General features: G+C 44.7%; 1 pseudogene; it reads right to left on the bottom strand.

The window, feature by feature from the left end:
* Window positions 1–2,507: 2,507 nt before the first annotated feature.
* On the bottom strand, window positions 2,508–24,556 carry LOC124673931 (annotated as a pseudogene).
* Between the last annotated feature and the right edge of the window lie 823 nt (window positions 24,557–25,379).

Here is a 25,379-nt window from a genome sequence, read left to right on the forward strand (position 1 = left end):
CAAATCATACAAAATACATAGTCTAGAAACGGTGGTTCATAGAAATTCCAATACGGTTACAAGTTATTCAAGGTAACATAACTAGCATCCAGTGGGAGCTCAAGAAGTGAATGTAATAAACCCTCGCTAACAGTTAGCTTCGCATAAGCTCGCAGCTGTTCAGTTCTGGAGATATCAGGTATGACTTCAATTGTAGCAAGCATCATGGAAGGAGGAGTAACCTGCGGCTGCTGTAGTGGCTCAGTTGACTTCATGGCATCATCAAAAGATGTCTTCAAACTTCCAAGCATGCACATAATTGCTTCACCAGTACGTGGCCTCTTTAGTGATGGACCAACTGCTTCAGGAGATGTATCATTGGCTTCTACAGCTGGTTGTATCACCTCTAGATCGACTCAGCGCCTGTCCGAGCACCTAGCCCGGTCGCATGGTCTTTTGAGTAATGGTACATATCTCATTCCAATTGTGGATTACTTTGTTCTTGTATGGAGCTGCTTTTTCATTAGCCTGGAAACACATACAATCTGAAGTTAGAAACCAAATCCCAAGCAAAATAGAAGTAGAATTAATTATGACATGCCTCATACCTCTACATATCTTTCCCACACTTCATCACTCTCAAGTTGTAAGACATTTTTTCCCCAGCCCCAACCAAATCCACTCTGAGAAAGAATTTTGCTAACTATCTCCAGTCAACTACACCGAGCATGTTAGTGGTGATGTTTTGTTTTCTATTTCTATAACGCCCTTGGTCAGTCACATGAACACAAACATCAACATGGCATCCATCTATTTCTCCAAGTGCATTGGGGAACCACTTCCATTTGTAATCATCTGGAGGTGTGGAAGAAGGATCTGGCAGCTTAATGAACTCCTTATGGAGAGATAGTATAGCAGTTAAAACCTCAGAAAAGTGTGCACTAATAGTCCCCAATGACCTCTTGTACTGCCCACGCAACAACCTTATTTTCAAACCATGTCCAACTACAAGCAAGAACATTGCAACCTTTTCTTCCACATTTACATACACGCTCTCACGCAAGCCGCACTTCTCACGCATCATAGTGCACAAATCATGGAAATTTCTTTTTGTTGGACGGAGCTGATCATAGCATGCAACTTCGGACCCATCATACATATTTTTGAGCAAGTACTTTCTAAGCGAGTGTCTATGCTCATCATCGGTAAAGCTCCCTAAATCCCTCGGTACCCTTTGTGTACTAACATAATACAAGGCAAGAAGAGTGGATTCAAAGAAATGTTTCATGAACACAATCATTCTCTTCTTTCTTCTTTTGTTTTCTTTAGTAATGTAAGAAACCATGGCTAACTCGTCCGACATTTTGCAACTACAATGTACATATCAGTATTAATTAGCACGGCATGCAATTTGTAGTAGTAACAATTTTAGACAGCAAGCCAATAGCACACGATATCAATCTATTGATGTTAGTATCATATCATCATCAAATCACAATCAAATCCTAGCACACAAGTAACAACAAATCATAAAAGGGGGCAGATTGACTAAAGAAAATATAGACAGAGAAGGCACATGTCGAATCCTAGCTCAGGGAAGGGAGGACGGGGTCCTGTGGCACACACCTGCGCCGGACGAAGGTCGCCGGAGCTCGAGGATACGTGCGCCGGCTGCTGAAGCCCCTACGATTCCTGCACATGGAGGTAGAGACAGAGATGAGAGGGGCGGGACTGAGTCAAGAAACGAGGGAGAAAACCGTGGGGATGAGAAGGTGCGACGAAGGCCAGAGGCGCCGTGCGTGCGAACCGATGGAGGGAGACCGGGGGTGGGGTGTACCTGCGCCGGTGCCAGCGTCGCTAGGGTTCCGCCCGAGCGACTGCTTGTTCGAGCTTCGGGACGAGAAGAACGAAGGGGCACCGCTCGCGAATATCACCCCAATCTCCAGGCTAACACCTCGACTTTGGAGGCCTCTCTTTTTTGCCGTTCGGCCTCCTCCTTGATATCGAGCCCGAATACACTGGCCCAATACCATGACCATCCAAACGCCCAGATTTGGGGTATTCGGACCTGGAAAGGCCCGAATGTCCAATGCCACACCCCAATATCAACATCCGAACATAGCGTAGGAGATTTGTCTAAATTCAGATATATCTATACACTAAAGAGTGTTTAGATACATGTAAATTTAGACAAAGTGCGACCTTCTTTTATGGACAAAGGTAGTACATGTTTCTAGAAAGATAAAAATGCATCGTGTGGTTTCTGCATTGAGGCCACCATTTCCCAGATTGAGACCATACCTTTCTCAACTAAAAAAGATGTAAATCTTAGCAAAGAAACCAACTGCCTAGGCTGTATTATTTTGATCGGGATACTTACTAGCTCCTTTCATGTACTTAATAGGTTACCTTGCATTTTTGGTTAACTTTGAAATTGGTTTGAGAGCTGAAAATGCAGCAGTCCTACGATAAATATTAGCATCACGGACCAAGTTCGCAGAACCTACCCCTCAGGAAATGCATCGGAGGACAGAAAATAGCAATTTATTCCCACTCCTTTTCAATTGTCAACAATACATGCAACATAAGCTGCAACTTCAAAACAAGTCTACCACATGCTGGCATACAACATTGGCATAGGTGTCCAGTCATCACAGCAACCTATTAGTTATGTAACCAAGAAGAGCTTGTTTTTGGTACTGAAGCTCCATCGAAGTGCCTTATGGGAATGGAACCACACAGATACCTTAAAATTTCCAAATTTTTAAATGGTTCACTTGGGTCAATTTCATGGAAGAGAGGAAGATACGACCCAAAAATCAGACTGTGCAGACTGAAACCAACACTTTCCAGTGTTTTCATTCTTCAGCTGTGACATAGCCTCTGTCACATCTCGCAGTCCTACCCTAACACTTGGTCAAACTCCATCACAGTCCACGTCACACCTCCCCTGCATCTCAAACAAAAATTATTTAACCATTGTCTCGAGTTCCTGCCTAAGCAAGACCAGAAAAGTCCTTTGAGTCTGAAGTCGCCAAACAAAACACCCCATCCCTAACCTTAAAGTGCAGCAATCATCACAATGTCTTGAGTTCCTGCATAAGCAAAGACCAGGCAAGTTCTCTGAGTCTGAGGTCATCTTAGGAACTGTACACTCATGCTATTGCTTCTGGTCCTGAGATGTATTGTCTTCCTCATGCATTTTTTTCGGAGGTTGTAAGATAAGCTGTGATCAGCAGTATACTATCTACAAAGGTGAACTGCACAGAATTTTGAGGCACCATAGAGCGTAACAGTAAACAATAGTTGGAACATGACGAGCCCTCTGCTGAAAACACACTATGTCAGCAACCGTATTGTCGAACATTGGAGGGACCCTTCAGTAGTGAACAGCAACTACCTTCACAAAAATCCTTAGTCTGACTACAAGCATCCAAAATATGCATTTCATGGTCAAGTCGAGCCAGCAGAAAGTGAGCAATCTCTTAAATGCAGTAGGGACAGTTGCAGTTGCTTTTGGGTCATTTCGGCAACCATTTGCAGCCTTCCTTGGCCTGACTCTCCAGTTGCTGGAGATCCATTCGCTGCCTTCACTGCTTTAACAACACTCTGCTTACACCTCTCCCAATCCTCGTGTTGTGACCAGCAAGCCCTACCACCATGGCTCCCATCCATTGCAAGGTATGCAACATGACTATTGTCCCCAAAGGTGTACCTTAATCTCAGAGAAACACAATATGGCAACCAACCGGCTCCACCAGATGAGCTCATATGTGGTGTAAGATTATGGTCAAGTATGAAAGTTACAGTGAAATCTACTGAATTGTTGGCTCTGTCATGCTGAATATTACTCTTGGATGGTAAAGAAGTTTCAGTATAATCGCCTGAAAATGATCTTGAGTGCTTTTCCAAACAAAGCTCAGCCCGTGCCCTCTGTGCAGTACCAATGTCCCCATGAGGCTGGGACAAGCTTTTATTCCATGCAATTAGTTTCAGAAATTCTTGTATAACTGGGATGGGCAGAGTAAGCAACATGATAAAAGAAGCAACCCTAGAAGCATCATAAGGTTCACAGGCAACACATCTGCTAAAGTAGTCGCATATTTCATGTATCTCAGATGGTGTAAGCTCTTCCTGAGTACTGCTCTGAGGAGCTTGCTGTTGCTGTTGCTGGTGATGAAACCTCTTCACATTAAGAACTTGAAGAAGCAGTTGAACTCGATGAACACTAACTGCAAAGACATAACCGCTGCAAGAAAATGAGGCTAAACATAAGAAACAGTAGTCCTTAAGAAATCTACATGCAGTGTCGGTGCAAATTGCCTGATGTGATAAAAACAAATATTAAATAGACCAAAGGAATGAGATCTTAACCCTTGGTATATCCCAGAACTTAATCCTATCCTTTTGATCTACAATTAAACTTGTAGCAGGGAAAATGAAGCTATACATAATCAGAACAGTTGTCCTTAAGAAATCTACATACAGTGTAGGTGTAAATTGACTGATGTGATAAAAACAAATATAAAATAGACCAAGGAATGAGATCTTAACCCTTGGTATATCCCAGAACTTAATCCTACCCTTTTGATCTACCATTAAACACGTTGCAGAAGGTCATGTACTTGTATCCTTTTGATCTACCATTAAACACGTAGCAGAAGTTCATGTACTTGTATCATTGCTCTTAGTTTATTCTGTCAGAATCTAAAATAGCATGTTGGCTGGTACTGTCCAGACTGAGTAAGATCTTAAGATTGCAATTTCACATTTTGGGTTCATTATTTAAGGTAACGCTACACTGACTATTCAATTACATACAATTTTTAGGGATAAGATCTCATGGGGACATAAAAGTTTTAGCTAGCCAAGATTGTTAGGTCGGTCTCTATTTAAGATGAGCACATGGAGTGCCAGCTAGCGCCCTTTCCGGTGAAGTACCTAGGTATTCCTCTGTCGGTTAGGCGTCTGTCGGCCGAGACCTTCCAGCCGCTTTTGGACAGGCTAGCTGACAAATTGCCGACATGGCGGGCATCCATGATGCCGCAAGCCGGACGTTTGGCGCTGATCCGAGCTGTGCTCGCGGCAATCCCGCTGCACCAGCTAATGGTACTGGCCTTGAACAAAAAGACCCTCAAACAGATCAACAAGATCCTGCGAGGGTTCCTCTGGGTGGGCCGGGCAGAGGCCAATGGAGGTCACTGCCACGTGAACTGGGCAAAGGTGTGCCGGCCGCTTAACCTAGGGGGGTTGGGGATCCCCGACCTTGCACGGATGGCCATAAGCCTTAGTGTACGTTGGCTGTGGAGGATGCACACGGACCCCCGGCAACCATGGCGCGGGCTAGACATGCAGTTCTCGAAGGCGGAGCTGGACATCTTTGCGGCCTCCACCTCGATGGTAGTGGGTAACGGAGAGTCCGCCCTCTTCTGGGAGGACCGTTGGTTGGACGGCAAGTCCATCAAGGAGATGGCGCCAGAGGTGTTCGCGCTGGTTCCTAAACGGCGCAGAAGGGTGCGTACACTGGTTGACCTGACCGCACTTGGATTCCCGACATAGCTGGAGCACCGAGTCCCCTTGCACTATGGCAATATGTGCAACTTTGGGTCAGACTGAGGGAAGTCCAGCTTTCGGGGGAGCAGGACACGTTGACCTGGTTGTGGACGACGGACGGCCAGTATACTTCTCATTCTTGCTATGAGGCCCTCTTCCAGGGAGGGATCACCTCAGCATCATGGGAGTTGAACTGGAGGTCCTGGGCGCCTCCTAGGGTGAAATTCTTTATATGGCTGGCCTGTCTGGACAGGTGTTGGACGGGTGAGAGGCTGGCGCGTCATGGTCTACCACATGCGCCCAGATGCCCGTTGTGTGACCAATCCGAGGAGACTATGACGCACCTACTCATTGGATGCTCATTCTCCAGGACGATCTGGTTCGAGGTCCTCTCGTGGATTCGATCCACCTCAGGGCCTCTGGCTTCGGAAGGGGACTTCGTGGAGTGGTGGTCGCAGGCGGTGCGGACCCCTCCCCGCCAGTTGTGCAAAGGTACTTCGTCGATAATCATGCTCACGGCGTGGTGGATCTGGAAGCACCGGAATGCTGCGATCTTTGACAATGCGCAACCTTCGGTGCCTTCCCTGCTCAACGACATCAAGACCGAGGCGCAACAGTGGGCGAGCGCTGGAGCCCAGGGTGTCCACCAGATCCTCCCCTAGACTAGGTCTCCTTTCTTGGGTCGAGTTGTAGTTCCTTTCTTGGGTCGAGTTGTAGTGCGGGGTCTTGGTCCCTTTGTGGACATGTACATATAACCTTTTTATATCTATCTATGCATCGAAACGCAAGTCTTTTGCGTTTTCACGAAAAATTGTATTTCGGGGCTGTTATGGATGGGCAAGCAAGAATAACTGAAGGTTGCCTAGTCCTTTCGTTAGCAAGTCCTGGATAGACAAGATGATTCGATTCTAAGGCTACTTTCTAAAGGTGATAATTTATGATGGGCACCCTTAACGATAGATTACACGTCAGGCCTTCACCCAATTTAATAAATGAGAAATTAGTAGTCTTTGGCTGAAAAGAGCATTCCTTCCTATTAACCATACAAGGGTAACAGCTGCTTTGCTACCCTCACTACTCCACTAGACTCGAGCCCTCGATTCCAATTGGATTCTTTATCCCACGCTTGGTGGCATGGAAGAGGAGCTCCTCTGATCATGGATAAATACCTTACCTCTAGTCCTTGGACCCTTACGCAACCAGGTCTTAAAGAACTTGCGCAGTCTATTCAATTGATGTCAAAGTCTTGAAGAGCATAAAAAAAGTTGCGGTGAAATACTGTGTCCTTCCACATGTACTTAATAATTTCAAAAAAATCGTCAACATTCTAATAAGGGCATCTCCAGCGGCGCGACGTAAACGGACGCTCAGCGACCGTTTTCGTCCACCGTGACCGGAAATGCTGACCGGAAATGCGTCTGGGGCCTGCTCCAGCGGGGCGACGCAAAGTGACCGGGCCGTCCGCGGAGACGCAAACCTGGCCCAAATATGCGCCAGGTTTGCGTCTCCGCGGACGCTCGGCGGTCGCGCAGAGCGTCCTCCATTTCTTACCCGGTCCCGCATATCAGAGACAGCGAAATCGACCGCTTCGATTTGCTTTTTTTTCCCCTTCTTTGCTGCCCTAGTGCGTCGCCACCACCCCAACCCCATCCGCCGCCGTCCGGCCGCAGCGCCGCGATGGCCGCCGCCGGCTGCGTTCTTGCTGCGCGGGAGAGCAGGGAGCATACTCGGGCTTGGCTCCGCCGCGTACCTGCCGGCTGTTTTCGGGCGAAACGCTCCCGGTTGCGCCGCCCTTCCGCGCTGCCCACGACCTGTTCGGTCAATTGCGCCGTAGGTTTCTACTCATGTTTTCGGCGCTATTGTGCGCGGCCATTGATCCGCGGTTTGTACCCACGCGGATGGACATGTGGCAGATGTTGGACAAGTTCCGCGCGGAGGTCGTCGACTCCTCTTCCGACGAGAGTCCGATGAGTCGACGCGGACATTGGCAACTCATCGCGGCCACCATGATCCACGAGTTCACCTCTAACCCGGGGCCGCGAGCACCGGGCTCGTGAAGGAGCGCTCCAAAACCCGCCGCGCAACGAGTGGAAGGGCGAGGCCCGCCTCCACAAGGACTACTTCCACCTCACCAATCCGATCTTCCGGAAAAATATTTCGGCGCCGATACTGAGGATGTCAAGAGACCTGTTCTTGGTCATTCTACGGGCGTCGAAACTACGACCCCTACTTTCAATGCGGCGCGATGCAACGAGTGCGTTAGGCTTCACCTCCTACCAAAAATGCTCGCGGCTATTCGCATGCTCTCATATGGAATGGCTGCGGATATATTCGATGAGTATCTTCGAATGGGTGAGAGCACCTGTCTTGAGGCCATGTACCGGTTTTGCCGAGCCGTGATTGCCGTGTTCGGAGAGTATTACTGTAGGGAGCCAACTGTTGAGGATACAAGGCGGCTCCTGTCTATCAACGAGTCTAGAGGCTTCCCAGGAATGATTGGCGGCATAGATTGCATGCCAGTATGCATGCACTGGCAGTGGAAAAACTGTCCATTTGGATGGCAGGGTGCGTACAGCGGGCATGAGGAAAGAACTGTCATTCTTGAAGCTGTCAGATTTATGGATTTGGCATTCATTCTTTGGCATGGCCGGTTCCAACAATGACATCAATGTGTTGCACCGATCACCGGTATTCAACAGGCTCATGCAAGGTAAAGCTCCCCGGGTGAGCTATGAGATCAATGGAAATGCATATGACAAGCCATATTATCTTGCTCGATGGCATCTACCCCGACCGGGCCACGTTGGTGAAGACTGTCCGTAATCCAAACTCCGAGAAGACGAGGAGGTTTGCCAAGATGCAAGAGGCTTGCGAGGAAAGATGTGGAGCGCGGATTTGGTGTGCTCCAAGCTCGGTGGGCAATTGTCCGTCACCCGGCAAGAACATGGTCGTTGAAGACCATGCATGAGGTGATGACATGCTGCGTGATCATGCACAACATGATCGTTGAGAACGAGCGTCATGATGGCCGCAACGAGAACCAATGGGATTTCCAAGGTGAGCTGGTTGCGCCACTTCCTGGAGCTTCATCTTGACAGGACTATCTACATAGGAATGTAGAAGTCAATGACGAGAACGTCTCCAAACAGCTGCAAACGAGTCTGATTGAGCATTAGTGGACATTGGCTGGCCGATCAGTGGACATTGGCTGACCATGAAGATCATGCCTAGAGAAATATGCCGACTTTTAAATGTAATAACTATGACTTTGTTGATTTCCTTATTTTGTTGTTTGGAAACTTCATAAATTGATGCAAACGTGAAAATGCGTCGGCCCGCTGAAGCCACCCCTAGGTGCAAACGGACGCGAGGACAAAAACGGTCTGTCGAGCGTCCGCCGCGCGACGCAAACGGACATTTCGGACGTCCGAAATGCGTCGCGCCGCTGGAGATGCCCTAAGGGCATGAGAGCATGGTGAAAACCAAAAGAACAAATGGCATGTGCAGAGGATGTTGGATTTCACCCATGGATCGATCACATCAAAGAATCATGAACACACACAATACGAAAAACTGTGGCCAAGGGCACGTATGGTGCCCTCTTTTTTCCCTTTTCTTTCTTGTCAAACTCATGATACAAACTTGCACAACCTCATGTGTACATATACAAGAAGCCACAACTGACTACGATCTAAAGCTACAACTAGCAGCTAGCTAATTAAACTACAATTATGATTCATCAATTGAACATGCTACTGACGTGCAAGCAGACACGAGCTCAGCTACCACCACTTATGCCACGCAGACCTATTAGCAAACAAACTGATTAACCTGTGTAGACTTGAACACTGACTCAATACTAACCTGGCTGAACTAGAGGCAAGATTATTTCAAACAGAGAATACTGTACACTGCCACCACTCATACAGAGGAACCAACCCAGCAGCTGGTGTACACATGGCTTAGGGATTAAATTTGTTCTTTAACATCTGGTAATAATACTATATAAAAGCTAAACAACTCAGCGATTTTTCTAGCAGTTCTGATACTGTTCCTACCGATTTTTGCCTTCTCTGGTGGCAACACACGTACAGGTCATTGGTCAATCCCACAGTTTTTGGCCTTTCCGCTTCTTTTTTCGTTTTATTTTTCGTCTGGTTGCCCATGGTTACCAGTTAGTCTCCGGTCTACTGCATTCCTCTCACTCCTCAGTGCAGATTCACTCCTTTTTTTTCCTATTCTGGTTCAGTGATAAAAATTCAGTTTTCCCCTGCATCCTATTTATAACTATATAACGTTCCAAACTATATTATACAGGAGAGTGCAGAATTCAGAAGAATGGATTAATTCTCCCTCCAAAAAGGTCATCACCCAAATCTATCGTCTCATCTCACCTAAAAGCTCTTCATTCAACGCTTGCCATCTACCCCTTCTTTTGTACATCATATGAACAGGAAAATCTATAATACAGAACTAAAAATAGGAAAAGATTAATGTACAAAATCATAAGAATATTTTGCACAACTCAGGGAACTTTCCATCTGCAATAGTGTTCCTAATGAACACACATATAGTCATCCAATTAGATCATATTAGGCCATTAAAATATCAGAAAAGCTGAGGATATTTTAGCTTTGTGTGAAGTAAAAAGGGTATAGTGTACTAAATAAACTGTATCTTACCCCACGAAGAAGCGCAATGCTGGCTGTTCCTGATCCAAATTCAGAAGTGCACCTTCATTGTCTTTCAAAACTGACCCCAATATATCTTTCAGAAGATCAGGAAATTGTGCAAATAACCATAGAACTCCAAGGTACTTATGAATGCTTCGCAGCACCTTTTTAAGAGCAGCATGAGGAACCCAGCCACCACCATAGCCACCATCATCCCCAAGCCCAATAAAAGCAGTGTTCAATTCTCCTTTCATATGCACAGGAAGGTTTGTGCCGGAAGAAAGGTGTGCAGAAGCTCCAGCAGTCCCTGAAGGAAATCCTGAAGAAGGCAGCATGGCGTTGCCTCCTCTACTCACACTGGGTGCTACTGGACTACCAACACTTGGTATTAGCTTAACTACCCCAGGAGTGCCACCACTCAAGGGGTTCGGAGTAGTAACTACTTGTTGACTTCCAGATAATGTATTGGCACTAGCATTCAAATGAGGAACAGTATGTCTAGCATTCAGAAAGCTAGGCTCCAGAGTATTTAGACCCTGAGCAACATGCTCCATTATAAAGGGTCGAAATTGTGGGCAAGGTAAAGATCCACCAACTGAAGGTCCACCTTTCGGAGGGGTTGCTGGCTGCAACCATACCTGATCCCCAGCAAAGCAGCGCATGTCAATAGAAAACTTGTTGCGATATATAATGCGTATCCAGTATGGTCCACGGAGAACAACAGAAACATCAAAAGGCATCAAAGAACTAGGAACTAATCCAGGCACAGTTCGTCCTGCAGCAGAGAGCGTAGAGGAAGTCTGAGCATCATGACTGTTTGTATGTACAGTGGTTGATGATGAACCACTTGCCAAAAGAACACCGTTTTGCTTTTGTGCAGAACTGCCAACAGCAGGAACAGCAGGCATCTTTGCAGGACGAATTGCACCACCAAGGGCAAGTAAAGGACCTGATGTCAGCCTGATGCAATCCAACAATGAATCTACTTCATTGCAATTCACAAAGTCCTCCAAAAACTGCATTATTAGAACATGATTAAATGGAAGATTGACAAAATCTCAGCAAACTTTGTATAGAAGTATTTGGATTCTTGCTGAAAATTTGGAATATCTAAGTAGCAACTGAAAAGTCTGGCACAACATGTAGATTGGCAAAAATATTTGTACTTTCTTGGTCACAAAAGTTTTTTGCTCTCTTGCTAGCAAAAAGTTATCATGCAAAGAATGATGTTCTGTGGTTATGTTTTGGTCAAAATGAGCTAAAATTAACCATTGGTGCATCGAGATTTTGTTCATGAGCCAAATGCTGGCCAACTACAGTCAATGAAACCAAATCGTAAACCAGTATTTGGCAACTTCAGTTACAAATAAAACATGCACTGGTCAACTGCTAACACTACAAACATAAAGACATGCACTGGTCAACTGCTAACACTACAAACATAATATCAACAGTTTGCCTTGATGTTGTCTGATCAACAGTTTCCATGCCAACAAGTAACAGCATCATATCCAAAGATAAACCGTATCTAAACTTTTTAATAAGTTGAGTGGCTCGGTTGGATACAAGTGACTATAAAGTGCATCAAGAATACGTATAGTACAAAAATAATTTAGACGGATACAGTTAACAGAGGATATAACGCACAAGGGACGTCGCTGCTACCTATTATACTAGCCTCGCCGAGAGATATTACTAGTCCCCACCATGCCAGCCTCACTGAGACTATCAATGTCCAGTCTATTAGATGAGGTGATACATTTTCAAATATCATATTTCAGTCAATATGTAACCCAAAATGAAGCGTAATCATGACAGAGCCAAAATGCAGTAATGTAATGCACAGTTGCATATACTTTGATGCAGTATGCTTGTATCTCAAAATCATACCTTTGTGTGTGGCCAAAGATGATCTGGTGAAACACGTATCGTGCAACCAACCTTACCAGCTTCCCATTCAACAACAAAGTGAACAATAGGCATGGCATTGGCACCATAACTGAACCACAAGTTCATCAAACCAACAGCGTCAATACGTAAAGTTTTAGTCATCTGGTCAGATAACCTGTCCCTGAAAGATTTTTTTGCAGAATGTAACTTCGTCTTTGTAGCTAACTGATTCTGACCTAGCTTCTCATATACTTTAACACGAACCAATCTCCTCATTCCACAAGCAAACACACGAGCATTTGAAAGCCGCTGTAATTCTGAGACTAGCCGTTGTATACTATCAACCTCAACAGAGTTGTAAGTTAAAATAAGCCCATCATCGTCAAAAGAGATGTGTGAATCCATCTCAGAAGTGTTTGCAATACGAACACGAGAACCCCATTCTGCAGTAGTGCTACCTCCATGAAGTTTCCACAGAGCACTATAGTATGGATCGTTGATCCTAACATCCCACGACATGCTTCCAGCTTTACCCAGACGTAAGCATATGTGTTTCCAGGAACCATCTGGAGCGAAAGGCAGGCGTAACCAAAGATTAGAGGAGGGTGTAGCCAGACGAACTTCTTCTACATATGGAATGTTAAGAGAATTCATCTGCGTAGTCAGTTGAGCGTATTTGATACGAAGTAAACAATGCTTTATGACTTGAAGAAGCACAGAAGCATAAATATTTTCTGTAATACACCAATTTCCTTCTGTGAGTATAGTTCCATAGGTAAGGGTTGTTCCAGGTTGCATGCTGCTTGCATCTTCTGGCAGTTTTCTTCTCTTTCTTGGCCCACCACTTATTATTGCTGGTTGTAATGATGGGATATTCAACAAGATCTCCGAAAGAGGTCTCTTTCCAAATGCAACTTCAGACCGCAAAGTGGAAAGATTCTCCAAACCTGCCAATTTCCAAAGAAAGCATAAAAACAGTAAGAACTATACCTCTTTTTCTGAAAATAAAAGATATTTGAATATCTTAGAGACAACAAATCCTAACTTGGGTTAAAGTACACAGTAGTATAGTTTTGACTATTTGAGAAAACAAGGCAAGGATATTTATTTCCATCCACATAACATGGTTTCTGCAGATCTAAATGAGTTTAAGTCATGATCAGATTTACAAGCTGACAGCATGATTGGTCACCTGCAGGTACTGAACCAGATGTCTGTGTACTATGTGCAAACTTCGAATTGCTCAGCAGGTAACTGTTCAAAGTACCACCAGAATTAACTTTTGCTGCCTCGATGTTAGAATGTAGTAAGCCATCATCCAGTTCAGGTGGGCAAGCTCTACCGCTAACCCCCTGAAAACCAACTTTTAGAGAACTCAAATGAGTAGAGGGTGGATTATAAGACAGACAATTTTCTTTACTTGGAGAACCTCGCTCATATCCTAATACCGTGTTAACAATAGAAGAAAATGAAGGCTTTAGAGGAAGAGAATCGTCAATTTCACTTTGTATGGGAGACCTATCTTCCATGCTTCTGGGGTTTAACATGCTTTGTAGCACCTGTAATTTGTCTACATCGAGAAGATTTGCACTGCATTCATCTTCACCTATTTTCATCTGCCCAACGTCAATTCTGTTAAACCTTACAGCTTCTTTAGCATCACTAGTTGCATCAGCATTAGACCTGTCTTCTCCATCAGCATGCACCTCAAGCAAATAAAAAACCGGCATGAGGCTGTTATCAAGTTGCATCAGAAGATAATAGGCATTTGCACGCCAAGGAATTCCCATAACCATAAAATCTGAACCATACAGTATAGATTTCGGTATCTTCAGAGTAATCTGATACTGAGAGTAAACCTGGAATAACCATTAGAAAAATGGATTTAGTATATACAGTAGGTTATAAGATAAGTAAGAGAAATTCAATTCGGCTCCCGGGTGCATATGCTCCCTCCACCTAAAAACATATTTCTAATTGTCAAAAAATTCCAACAAAAAAAATCGCATGTACATCTCAACAATCTATGTACGTTCGTACAGTCTCGCAAAAAAAAAAAGTGTGGTTGATGCAAAAAAGACAAACCATGTCTCTCACAAAAAGCCTTATTTTTTAGCACCAAATTGTCTTTTTTACGCATCCCAAACGACAAGTCGATTTTTCGTGGAAAGAATTTGTGCGCACATAGCATGTGAAGATGTACACGTGAATTTTTTGTTTGGAATTTTTCAACATTTCAAAATGTATAAAAAATGAATTTCAAAATAAAGGGAGCATATGCACCCAAGAGCCAAAACATAACTCACCATGTTATAACGAGGTTTCGCTATGAGTATATTATTACACAAAAGGCAAAAAGTTCTAAAATGTATGGGGCCCTGCCAAATACAAAGCTGAGGCTTTTCCCTATGGTCCAGTAGGTGATAGTAAATAAAAATCAAATGCATAGTCCAAGGACATATATTACTAGAATAACGGTGGTACTACCAAAAAGACATCCTCTCTATATATGCTACATGTTCACTTGTGCATGAAACTTAGCAAAAATGGCTCATAAACATAACATTTCGATCTTAATTTAAGTCACGTTGCATTTAGAACCTAGGTATATCAACCTCAGTTACAGCTTGCACCAAGTTTTTGAATAATAAACACTTTGGACAAGAGAGTTCAACTGACATTGCAATTACGACCCAGATATATTAACCTCAGTTGCAGCTTGGACCATGTTTTTGAATCATAAACATTTTGACAATGAGTTCAAAATAAAAATACTTTGGTTACAGATATTTGTGTACATTGATGGGTGACTCCCCAGCATCAGTACTTCATGAGCAAAAAAATAAATCACCAAGAAACATAGTATGGTGAAGCGGCCAGAGCCAGACTCGTCGGGGACAAGGCACAGCCGGACTCAGCTTGGAGGCAGATAAAATGGAGATGCAGTGATGTTTCCCTCCTGCAGATGGCGAAAGCATCAGCAGAGCAGCACTGCAGCTTTCCCTAGATGGGTTCAAGCCAATCTTTTTTAGCTCAGGTGTTACAGAATCAAGAAATAGGTGTAATGTCAGGTTTAATTGATCTCCAAATCAACAGTAAGGCTCCTGGACATGCCAGAAAGGGAGGCCAAGGGTACCGAAGATCACCCTTATGGTGGTGTCAGCACACTGCCGACGTGGATGTACGTGGTTCTTCAACAGGAAAAAAGAAATCTAATGAAGGAATAAGTGGCCACCAGGATGGTGTAGAACCATCTAGTTCAAGAATGGCTCGCAGAAAAAAACAATTACACCAGTGCCCCAGAGCACTCTTGGAGAAGAAAATGGCAGTTCAGGTCCTCAGAAAGCTTTTGAGTGGCACTGGCCAAAACTGTGGCAGGTGGGTCCTTATGAGCCAGAGTCACCAGGACCCAACACTACCATTATTGCCTGAACCAGCCCTGTGTAGACCTGAGCAAGAGAGGCTGGCACCCTAGTGTCTTCAGTTCATCTGAGATGGCGAGAAGCGGAAGAAGTCACGGATGAACAAGTGGGAGGATATAGGCCCTGGACTTGTTCTTTTGTTCGGCGCCTGGTCACCCAGCAAATTGTGTTCATGCTCTTCAGCTGCCATGACCCGAGGGTAGCCGTAAGTAGATCTGGTATCACTAGACTATGAGCAATAGAGGGCGACAGGCGGATGCAGGGAGGAGGGTGAGGACTAGCCTTAATCATGTCACTAATTAAGACCGCATGTGGTGTTTCATTGGCAACTGACAGTGGGCCCAAGTCAGTGAACTGGTTGGTTCTATCAAACCTGGTTGAAGTTGCTATATAATTGTGGCCCCACTTGTATTAAAACTTGGTGCCAGCTGCAACTGATGTTAGATTATTTCACAGTTACTTCTTTTATTTACATTCTGACCGTTCAAATTATTCCAATCGGTTTCGCACCAATTACCAAGTACGAGCTACTGTTACTTCAGCAGTATATTTACTAGGATAAAATTGCTAACATGAAAAACATTCAATGTGTACAAGATTTTAGATAAGGGCATCTCCAACAGGGCGACGCAAACGGGCGACCGTTTGCATCTGGGCCCTGCTCCAGCGGGGCGACACAAAGTGACCGGGCTGTCCGCGGCAACCGAAAATGCGTCTGGGCCCTGCTCCAGAGGGGCGACACAAAGTGACCGGGCCATCCGCGGAGACCGAAAATGCGTTGCTCCAGCGGGGCGACACAAAGTGACCGGGCCGTCCGCGGCGACGCAAACCTTGCCCAAATATGCGCCAGGTTTGCGTCTCCGCGGACGCTGCGCGATCGCGGAAAGTGACCGCGTTGGTTGCATCCGAGCCCGGTAGGCAGTGACTAGGTAACCAAAATATTCCTTCATTACTATTGATTGGCCAAAAGGACAATCTTTACATAGATGGTTAGTTGAGTTAACCTAAAACTACAACGGCCGTACCTACTCGCCGACGTGTGGCCTGCCACGGCCGGGGTTACTCGCAGTCGCGCTGCCTACTATTGGCCGCCGGAGGGGCCGGCGCCGTCGTCGAAGCGCGAGCGCTTCACGCACTCCTTGCGCCGCGCACGCCGGCGATCGGACACCTCGTCCTGCCGCCTGCGGCGTTCGAGGGCCTCGGCCAGAGAGGAGTCCCACATGAATCTCTTGGCCACAGAGGAGGCCGCCTCCGCCGCCGCCTGGGCCGCCTCCGCCGCCATCTGGGCGTGGTAGTGGGCCCTGTCCCTAGCCGCCGCCACCGCTTCGTCCCTGGCGGCGATGGCGTCCGCCAGCTCCCGGTTCTCCTGCTCGACCCGCGCGGGAGAAGGGCCCCTCCGCCCGAGCGAATCCAGGTCGGAACACATGTACCCCCGAGCCATGGTGACCGCATAGCTGTGGGCTTCCTCCTCCGCTGCCCAAACCTGACGGCGCAGGGCGTCCCTAGCTAGGGTCTCGAAGGACGCGAGCAGAACCTGTTGGTCGCCGGCGCACTCGAAGCGGCTAGGTACGTCAGCGGCGGCGGCGATGTCGTGGATGACGGTGTCCACGGGTGGGGCCGCCGGAGGGGCCGCCATCGCCGCCCGCGCCTCCGCGAGCTCGGCCCTGGCGTCGGCGATTTCCGCCCTGGCCGCCGCAAGGCGCTGACGCCCTTGCGCGCGCTCTTCCACCTCCGCCTCCGCCTCCAGGTCCAGCTGCTCGGCCTGAAACGCGTCGGAGACTAGCTGCTCGCCCTCCTCTGGGTGGGCTTGGCGGCACATCTGAACAACCTGATCCCAGCTAAGGTTGTGCTCGGGCATGGATGGATGCTAGGGTTTAGCTTGAGGTGTACCCGTCACCCCCACCGGTGTCCACCATATATAGCCACGGCGGGGCGGGAAACGGCGTTGCCGCGCAGGTCGTTTCCCGCGCGCGAAACGCGCCAATGTGTTGGGCAAGCGCGGGAACAACGGTCGTCGCGCGGGAACCGGTAATCGCCGGCGGCAGGCCTCGATGGGACGTTTATCCGCCATTAACGACCTTGACGCTGTCTCCGCTAAAAAAATGCGTCCGCACCGCTGGGGATACCCCCGACGCAAACGGTCGTCCTGGGCCGCATGGCGTCCGCTGGCCGACGCAAACGGACACAACCGGACATTTTGGACGTCCGAAATGCGTCGGCCCGTTGGAGATGCCCTAATTGGTCCAGTTTCTCACACATATTTACTACAAAAGACATAAAATATGAATTCTAGTTGAACATGCCGATTCAGATGTGGATATCAGTATCATTCACTATGTTTTTGTATGGATCGTAATCCAGAAAATATTTTGACAAACTTGTCAAACCAACAAAATACCAGCCCTTGAACACTAAAAATGTTAATGCAAGACCAAGTATGATCAATTAATTGCATGGGAATTCTTTATTTGATTATTTTAATTACCAAGAACATAATTGTTCTACCCAGTAAGGTTTCGGTTTATGTTATGATTTATTGCTGTTTTAAGTTATAATATCTGAAGCTCTACATTTTCCAGTATTCAACAAGATCTTTGCAAGAAATAAGTTCAAGAGCTGATTACACCACAACAGAAGATAAAGCAGCCACTTGACCAAGTTGATAACCTTTAGGCCCAAAAACCTTCCAGTCGCAGCAAATAAGTGGAGGATGCTTCTGGTCTTTAAGCTCACAAAAACCTCAGGGGGTGTTATGCTCCCTTTGTTTAGAGCTTCTTCAGATTCTAATATTGCAGAAGGTGGCAATATATTTTTTGGTGATTGCAGGAGGAAGCCACCACTCCTATTGTAAAAAAGAAATAAAGCATAAATTTAGGAAGTAAAGGGGACTGACCTGGAACAAATATAGATATTAGCTACAGAGGGATTATTTTACCATTCTGTATGCTTCATAATGTTGTGGGGCAGAGGTCTTACACATACATATTCTATGATTTAGTTCCCCCGCCCCAAACATCCCCTAAAGTGGGGGTACTATTTTTTACATTTCCAATAGCAGACTCGTTGAAGCCTATTCAAGGGGGGAAATAGTCGTGTACGACTCTCATTCCTTACTAGAAGTCATAAATTTGTTTACAAGTAGGCCACATGGAAATGATGTCATTACATTTTTCATAAACAACCCTTCCATAATAATACAAATTTGTGAATTCTACTAAAATACTACTCCTAAAGGAAAGATGGACACGTGTTAAAGGCTGTGAGAAGTCACTGTCTTACCTACATTGACAGAGAGTTTATGATTGCATGTTATTAAGTACCATGACCATGGAACAAATATTCTGTAAGAGAAAGGGTACTTATTACGCTAACTACCATCTGGATAATGTAGACAAGAAAAGTAAGGATAAAGCATCAACCATGCAAAAGGTAAATAACAACAGACCTGATATTTATTCCGAGGTGAATATAGGATTGTCCATATGCCCTAACCTGAAGCACTTCATTTGTGCAACAATTCTCGAAGTCCCTTCTATCCATTCTCTGTGCAATTTATGAACAGAGACAAAGGACCAAAAATCAGAACTAAGCAGGGAAGCAGGCAAACAAAAAAGATGTCCACAAGCAAAACAAGTTCATGTACAAGACTACCTCAAGCAAAGTAAAGTTGCATTTTCAATAATTGATTGGTATGAAAAAAATTATGAACCCTGCTTTGGCAACTGTAAAACTTATGAATCCACTAGAATGTTCTTGACATAGTTTTTTATATTAGTACCTTTTGCAGGATGTTCATGTGAACTTCTTCCCGTTTCAGAACAACATCAGTTGGTGATCGAGAAATCTGAATATTTTTTTCAACTCCCTTTGAATTTCCAGAAGACGTGTGTGCCTATTGCAAGCAATTGCTTTGAAAATAAGTGCCTCAACATCAATGCAACTCAGGTCAAGAGAAAGATCAGCTTCTTTATCCGTAAGTGGGTCCAATACAAATGAACTGTGCTGACACTTTATCTGCATATCTTGCAGTGCCTCAACTTTAATGAATGGAGACGAATCAGATTCTGCTGAACCACTGTTTCTTTCATCCAGCCAATAATTTACTTTCAAACCAGGTATCCTAAAACCACTCGAATCAAGCTCTCCATCTTGACCTAGCTGCACTGGAGCATTATTCCCACCTTGTCCTGCACTAGTATGACTATCCGAGATAAGTTCAGATTTTATTGCTTCTTTCCATCTACCTTGTCGTAGAACATTAGTCTGTCTAATTACAGTATCCATAACAAAAGAGATGCACAGCTCATGGAGAATTGAATACAAAACTGTGAAGGGATTGTCAGCCACAGCCATTCTTCGTTCAATGTCATCACCCAAAACATACCTCCTTGTCTCTTCAAGCTTAATAGGCCCGGTCTTCTCACCAACAAGTAACTCCATGTGCAATATCCTCCACAGCGAGAAGTGCCCACGGTAACCTAAAGTAAGGAGGACTTTAAATTCACCATCTACCTGAACATTGGCTATTCCATCAGTCACCGAAACCTCGGATATTTCTTTAGGAACCATGGTTTCAAGTAACTTAGCCCGCACAAGGGTGCTTAATTTCTTCAATGTAGGCTTTCGCTCATCTTGAAAAAGTGTATTCTGAGTACCTATTTCCTCCACACATTTTGGCACTCTCCTATAGCTCCCTGTATGTATGACTTCTATAGCAGATGAAACATCGAAAATGGGAGCACGGGCCTGCTGCAATCCTTCATGCATAAAGAATAGTGAGTCGCCTGTTTGGGTGAAGCATGTTTCATGGCTGGAGAGGGTTGACGCAAGTTGCTGGCAGTAAAGAACTAAGGGGACCTGCAAAAGATCAAAAGAAATCAATCTTCTAGATCACAAACTTCCGGAGATACATATTTTGATGGCATGGAAATTATTTTTTAATAAAGGGAAAAACTTAGTTTTGTAGTACATTCTTTGTTGAGTAGTTAAAGGAACAAAGGTAGATTATAGCCTGTCAGACCAAATACGGAAGGATAAAATAATTTAAAGTTCACATTTCACTTTCATTGCAACGTTGGTACACATTTCTTCAGCAGGACTTCTCCATACGTAGAATCTCTAGATAAACTCACCTAGAATTTATTTATTTTGCGAGGCAAGAAATAAGATAATCAAAATAAAAACGAAATAAAAAAAAACTTCAGTCTACAGCAACACACAAACCAAACAGCAATATCCTACTCCCATAATATACTGGTTGTAATAACATCTTATATTATGGGACGGAGAGGTAGATCATAAGGTACAGAAGCTCAGGCTTTAAAGTATCAACTTTGTTTAAGGTAACAGCCTGATTTAGTGATTTGCAATGCTAATTAGTTCATGAATTTTCCAATATTTGCACGTACAGGGTAAAACACTTCAGGAAATAAGATAGTCAACTAATACCAAATTCTATGTTCGGGCCTCAACTCCGATACCAGAAATACATGGTCCACCAGTGTCAAAACCTTCTAATTTGGTTCGTTGCTCCACCGAAAGGAGTTTTTAAGATGACGACAGTTTCACGCACGTGGCAGCCCAGTCAGCACAAAAATGACTAAAAATAATTAAAATAAATGGAAGAAAAATAGAAAGAAAGAAAAACTGTGAAGGGAATGTGACGAGGTGGGCAAGTTTTCACACTAAACCAAAATTTCAGTAACCAACCAAGTTAGCCAAGATACCAGAGGCTACCAAATATTTGGTAGCGAGAATTTGGGCAACAGCCAAACATACCCAAAAACACAGTAAAGATTTAAAAGAAAATTGAGAAAAAAAATAAAAAAGGGAGTAAACAGAATATAACAGTAATGTCTGAAAAACACCAAAGTTACTGAAAAAAAAATCAAAGATGGAAAACCCAAATAAATGGAATGGAAGCTTTTGGTAACCTTTCCAAATTCAATGGTTTTCCCAGAATATTTATAGTATTACGAAATTTCTCAAACTCTATAGGCTTTTAGTAAAATTGTTGGAATATTTAAGTTTTTCGCTAATTTATATTTATCTGCTTGTGGGGATTTCCCCACTTTTCCTGATTGTTTTAAATTTTCTGTGCTGGATGTGTTGCCACTTGGAGCAAGGGGTGGGGGGACCACATCTAGACGGGTTTGATATTTGAGGTGCGAAGATTGCTCTCGGGTATTAGAGTTGAGGGACCAAACAGATACTTTCAGAACAGGAGGGCCAAAAATATACTTTTTCCAATACTTCACTACCTTCAAACTAAACCTATAGACTGACCAAAATGAAAATCAAAGAATCTAGGCCCCTCAATTATGTCAAGGTAGTCAATGACAATCAAACATAACGGACAAATAGTTCCATCGATCAAATTTAAGGAGAATTGTTTTGTTCTGAAAGTGTCTCAATGGAAAGGGAGGATTCACCTTCATGGATTTAGCTAAAGGCTAAGGACATTTTCATAGCATTTTGCAGGTTCAGGTGTATGTCTGATAGATTGGGTTTTCATGGGTTATCTGTTGTTTCTGTTGCATGGTCTAACCGGCATAAAAAGTGTGGGCCAGCCGTGGCATTTAGTCTAACCTATATTTCATTTTCGTTCAACTTTTAGCATAATCCTTGTGTAGCATCCAGTTTAATCCTGAGTCCGTAGGACCACGGTAGACACACATGTATTCACAAGCAAGACCAATAGAACTTTGAATGGCAATTTAACAAGGGTTGCTGAATTTTTCTCAGCATGTTTCGCAAGGTTTCCATGAGAGGGGACCCGCTAGCAAGGAAGCTATCATATATCCTACAAAAGGCTAAACAGAGGGTACACCATATCCACATTCAAAACAAGATAAACCTCTTAAACAATATTTTGATATTTGTGGTGTCGGTTCTTGTTTCGATCTGACAATTTGCATGTCAGTTGTACACATCTATCATATATATTGTTTCATGTGTGTTGTATATTTACATCATGTTAAGCTGTCTGCATACATCATCAGAGACCCATATTCGTAAACAACATAGGTTGTATATTCATCACCCAAATACATGTGGTTTATCACAATTTTGCAGTACCCAAATTCAAATATTGACATGGGTTGCTCCTGGATAACAGACACATCCACGAAACCATTACTTAAATAAAGAAAATAGTTCAAATTGCTGAATTCTGAGGTATTGGGGACTTGGAGTATGGACATGCAATTATGAGAAAATGAAAAAAAAAAACATTTACATTGGCATGGACCTTTGAAGCCGTACTAGGCCACTTTGCATCAAATTACCTTCCACTTGTACACTTCAGTAACTATCCTTCGCCCATTGTCTGTCTCTCTTCGCTCAAACGAGCAGCACATCCTCTGCGCCCCATCCACACACTAAAAGCCGCCTACCGTCGATGTCCAGAGCCCCTCAACCAGTGCCACCAGTTGTGGTCTGTCCAACCCATGTCCTTGCCACATCCGGTGCACGGTATGAGACAGCCACGAGCTGAAGCTGAGGTGGCCCAATGTCATCGCGAGAGGGCGTCCGATGGCTCCAGATTCATTTGCTCTAGCGTCAGATCCATTTCCTTTCCTTCTTTGAGTTAGCTCAGCTTCGTGAGAGAGAGAGAACATTTTTCTTCATGAAACACTGGTTGGCTACCACTCAATACTCATTTGAACCCATGTTATATCTTCAAAAGGACACAGACCGATCTGTTTCCCATTTTCTTTGTGCTAACTCAGTTTGATGAGAGTTTGAGCGAGGGAGAAAACAGATTTTCTTGTGTTTTTGGTCTGATACATTTCTTCATGCATTTTGGCACAAAATCAGTACTCCCTCCGTCTCATGAAACATGTCGGAGATATGTCTAAATTTGGATGTATCTAGACACTAAATAGTATCAGATACATCTAAATTTTGACAAACTTTTGACATGTTTCATGAGACGGAGGGGGGTACATAATATGGTTCCCAATGATGTCTTGGTCATGTCTTGTGGTGATAAATCAGAACAGAGAGCGTGTTTTCATGATTTTCCATGTCCAATGCGAATAAACAGGGGATAAAATGAGAGGAACCACATGAAGGAAGTTGCAAGTGTTCTAATATAAATGACACCAATCTTAAGGCAGTAGAGGGATAGAGGATGGGATAACACCGCGACGTTCTACTATTTGCGAACTTGCACTTTCCTGGTATCTAGTCAACAAATTTGAGCAGATAAACTAGGAGGTTGAAACAAGTTTTTGATGTAAACTTTGTTCGATGCAATCATTGTCATCTCAGAGATCACAAATAATATGGAATTTAGACAAGAATACTTAAAACACTTATGGTGCCAACAAAGTGCTAAACAATGATTTCCTATTACAGTAAACACTGGTTTCCATAACTCAACAAAATCGCAAAACGGTTTTTCCTTCACCCCACTCAACTAAGGCAGCCAACACCATGAAAGGCTAGAACAATCAAGATCTGATCCTAAAACGAACACTTATAGTTCAGGACATAGATTGCGCTACTGTTTAAGCGATGGAGTTAAAAACTAGTTATACATGGGCGCGGAAAATTGACAGTTACAGACCTGTTGGCACCACTTGGCGAGGACATGGAGGCGGAGCATGCGCTGGCGGGTACGGTCGATGAATTTGAGCAGCTCGATCTTCTTCTCCGTATCCGACCTCTGCTGCCCGCCGTCCCCCTCGGTGTCCGGCGACCGCGACTTCTCCACGAGGTCCCGCAGCGCCAGGTAAGACTCCTCCGCCGCCTGCCGCACCACCGTCCCCAGCTCCACGGTCTGCTGACCCAGCTCCCCCGCCATCTCTCACCACCCGAGAGTGAAGAGTGTAGGGTTTTGCGCGCGCTTCTAGAATGCGCGAACATGGCCCGCCAGGTGACTGCGTATCGCCATGGCCACCGCAGCTGCTCTCCTGGTAGGGTTTCCGGATTCGCAGATAAGGAGGGCCGAGGCGGAGTTACTCCCCAGCAGAGCCACCGGCGGCCGGCCTCCGATTGGGGATCCGGAAGCTTCAGCGGGGAGGGTTCTGCCTGGATTGAACGGGAAGTTTATGGAAGCGGGCGGGCGGGCGGGCTGGGAACGTGAGGCGGCGGCGGCGGCCGGCGGAAAGGAATGAGATGGGCGAGCTGGGGTGTGGACGACTGGACGCTCGACGGTGGTAAGGTCGTCCTTTGTCACGGTTTTTCTTTTCTTTTTTGAGCTAAACGTCGCCGAAAGTCATTTTGTCTCCCGAGCCCAGTGCTCTTGATATATTAGAAAAGGGGCATGCTACACAGTGCCCAGGCACTATTTAGTCTTCCACGGTGCCCCACCCGAAAATGGCAAAGAAACAGTTAAATGTCGTTGTCCGTTCAAAAAAAGAAAGTCCCGATCCCTCACGTTCTCTCTGCACACAAGCTCTCCCTATATCCCCATCGCACGTCTTCCTCTTGCCGTGTCCCCACTTTTCACGCCTTCTCTTCCCCCAGTTCGGCCCCATTGCTATTTAAGTAGAAGAAAAACAAAGGATCTTGGTAAGAAATAAAAATTACATCTCTCTAAAATTAATTCACACCACTTATTTTGTGATCTAAATGACAGATGTACAAAATACATCGATGGATGTAACAAATATATAAAAGTTACATCCAAAATTACCAAAATTGGGATCACAATTATACTATTGTTTTACACCTTGATCCATTAAACATTTCAGATGTAGAAAAACAATGAAAACTACATCTAGAGTAGAGAAAGAAAATACATAATTACATCCTTCTACTCATGGGAAAGTGAAAAAGTTTAAAAGGCAAAAATTAGTCAGCAAAAATTACATCCTTGACATAATTTAAGTCTTTCTACCGATCTGGAAGTAAA

The sequence above is a fragment of the Lolium rigidum genome, chromosome 7, assembly GCF_022539505.1.
Source record: "Lolium rigidum isolate FL_2022 chromosome 7, APGP_CSIRO_Lrig_0.1, whole genome shotgun sequence".
NCBI classification, from domain to species: Eukaryota; Viridiplantae; Streptophyta; class Magnoliopsida; order Poales; family Poaceae; genus Lolium; species Lolium rigidum.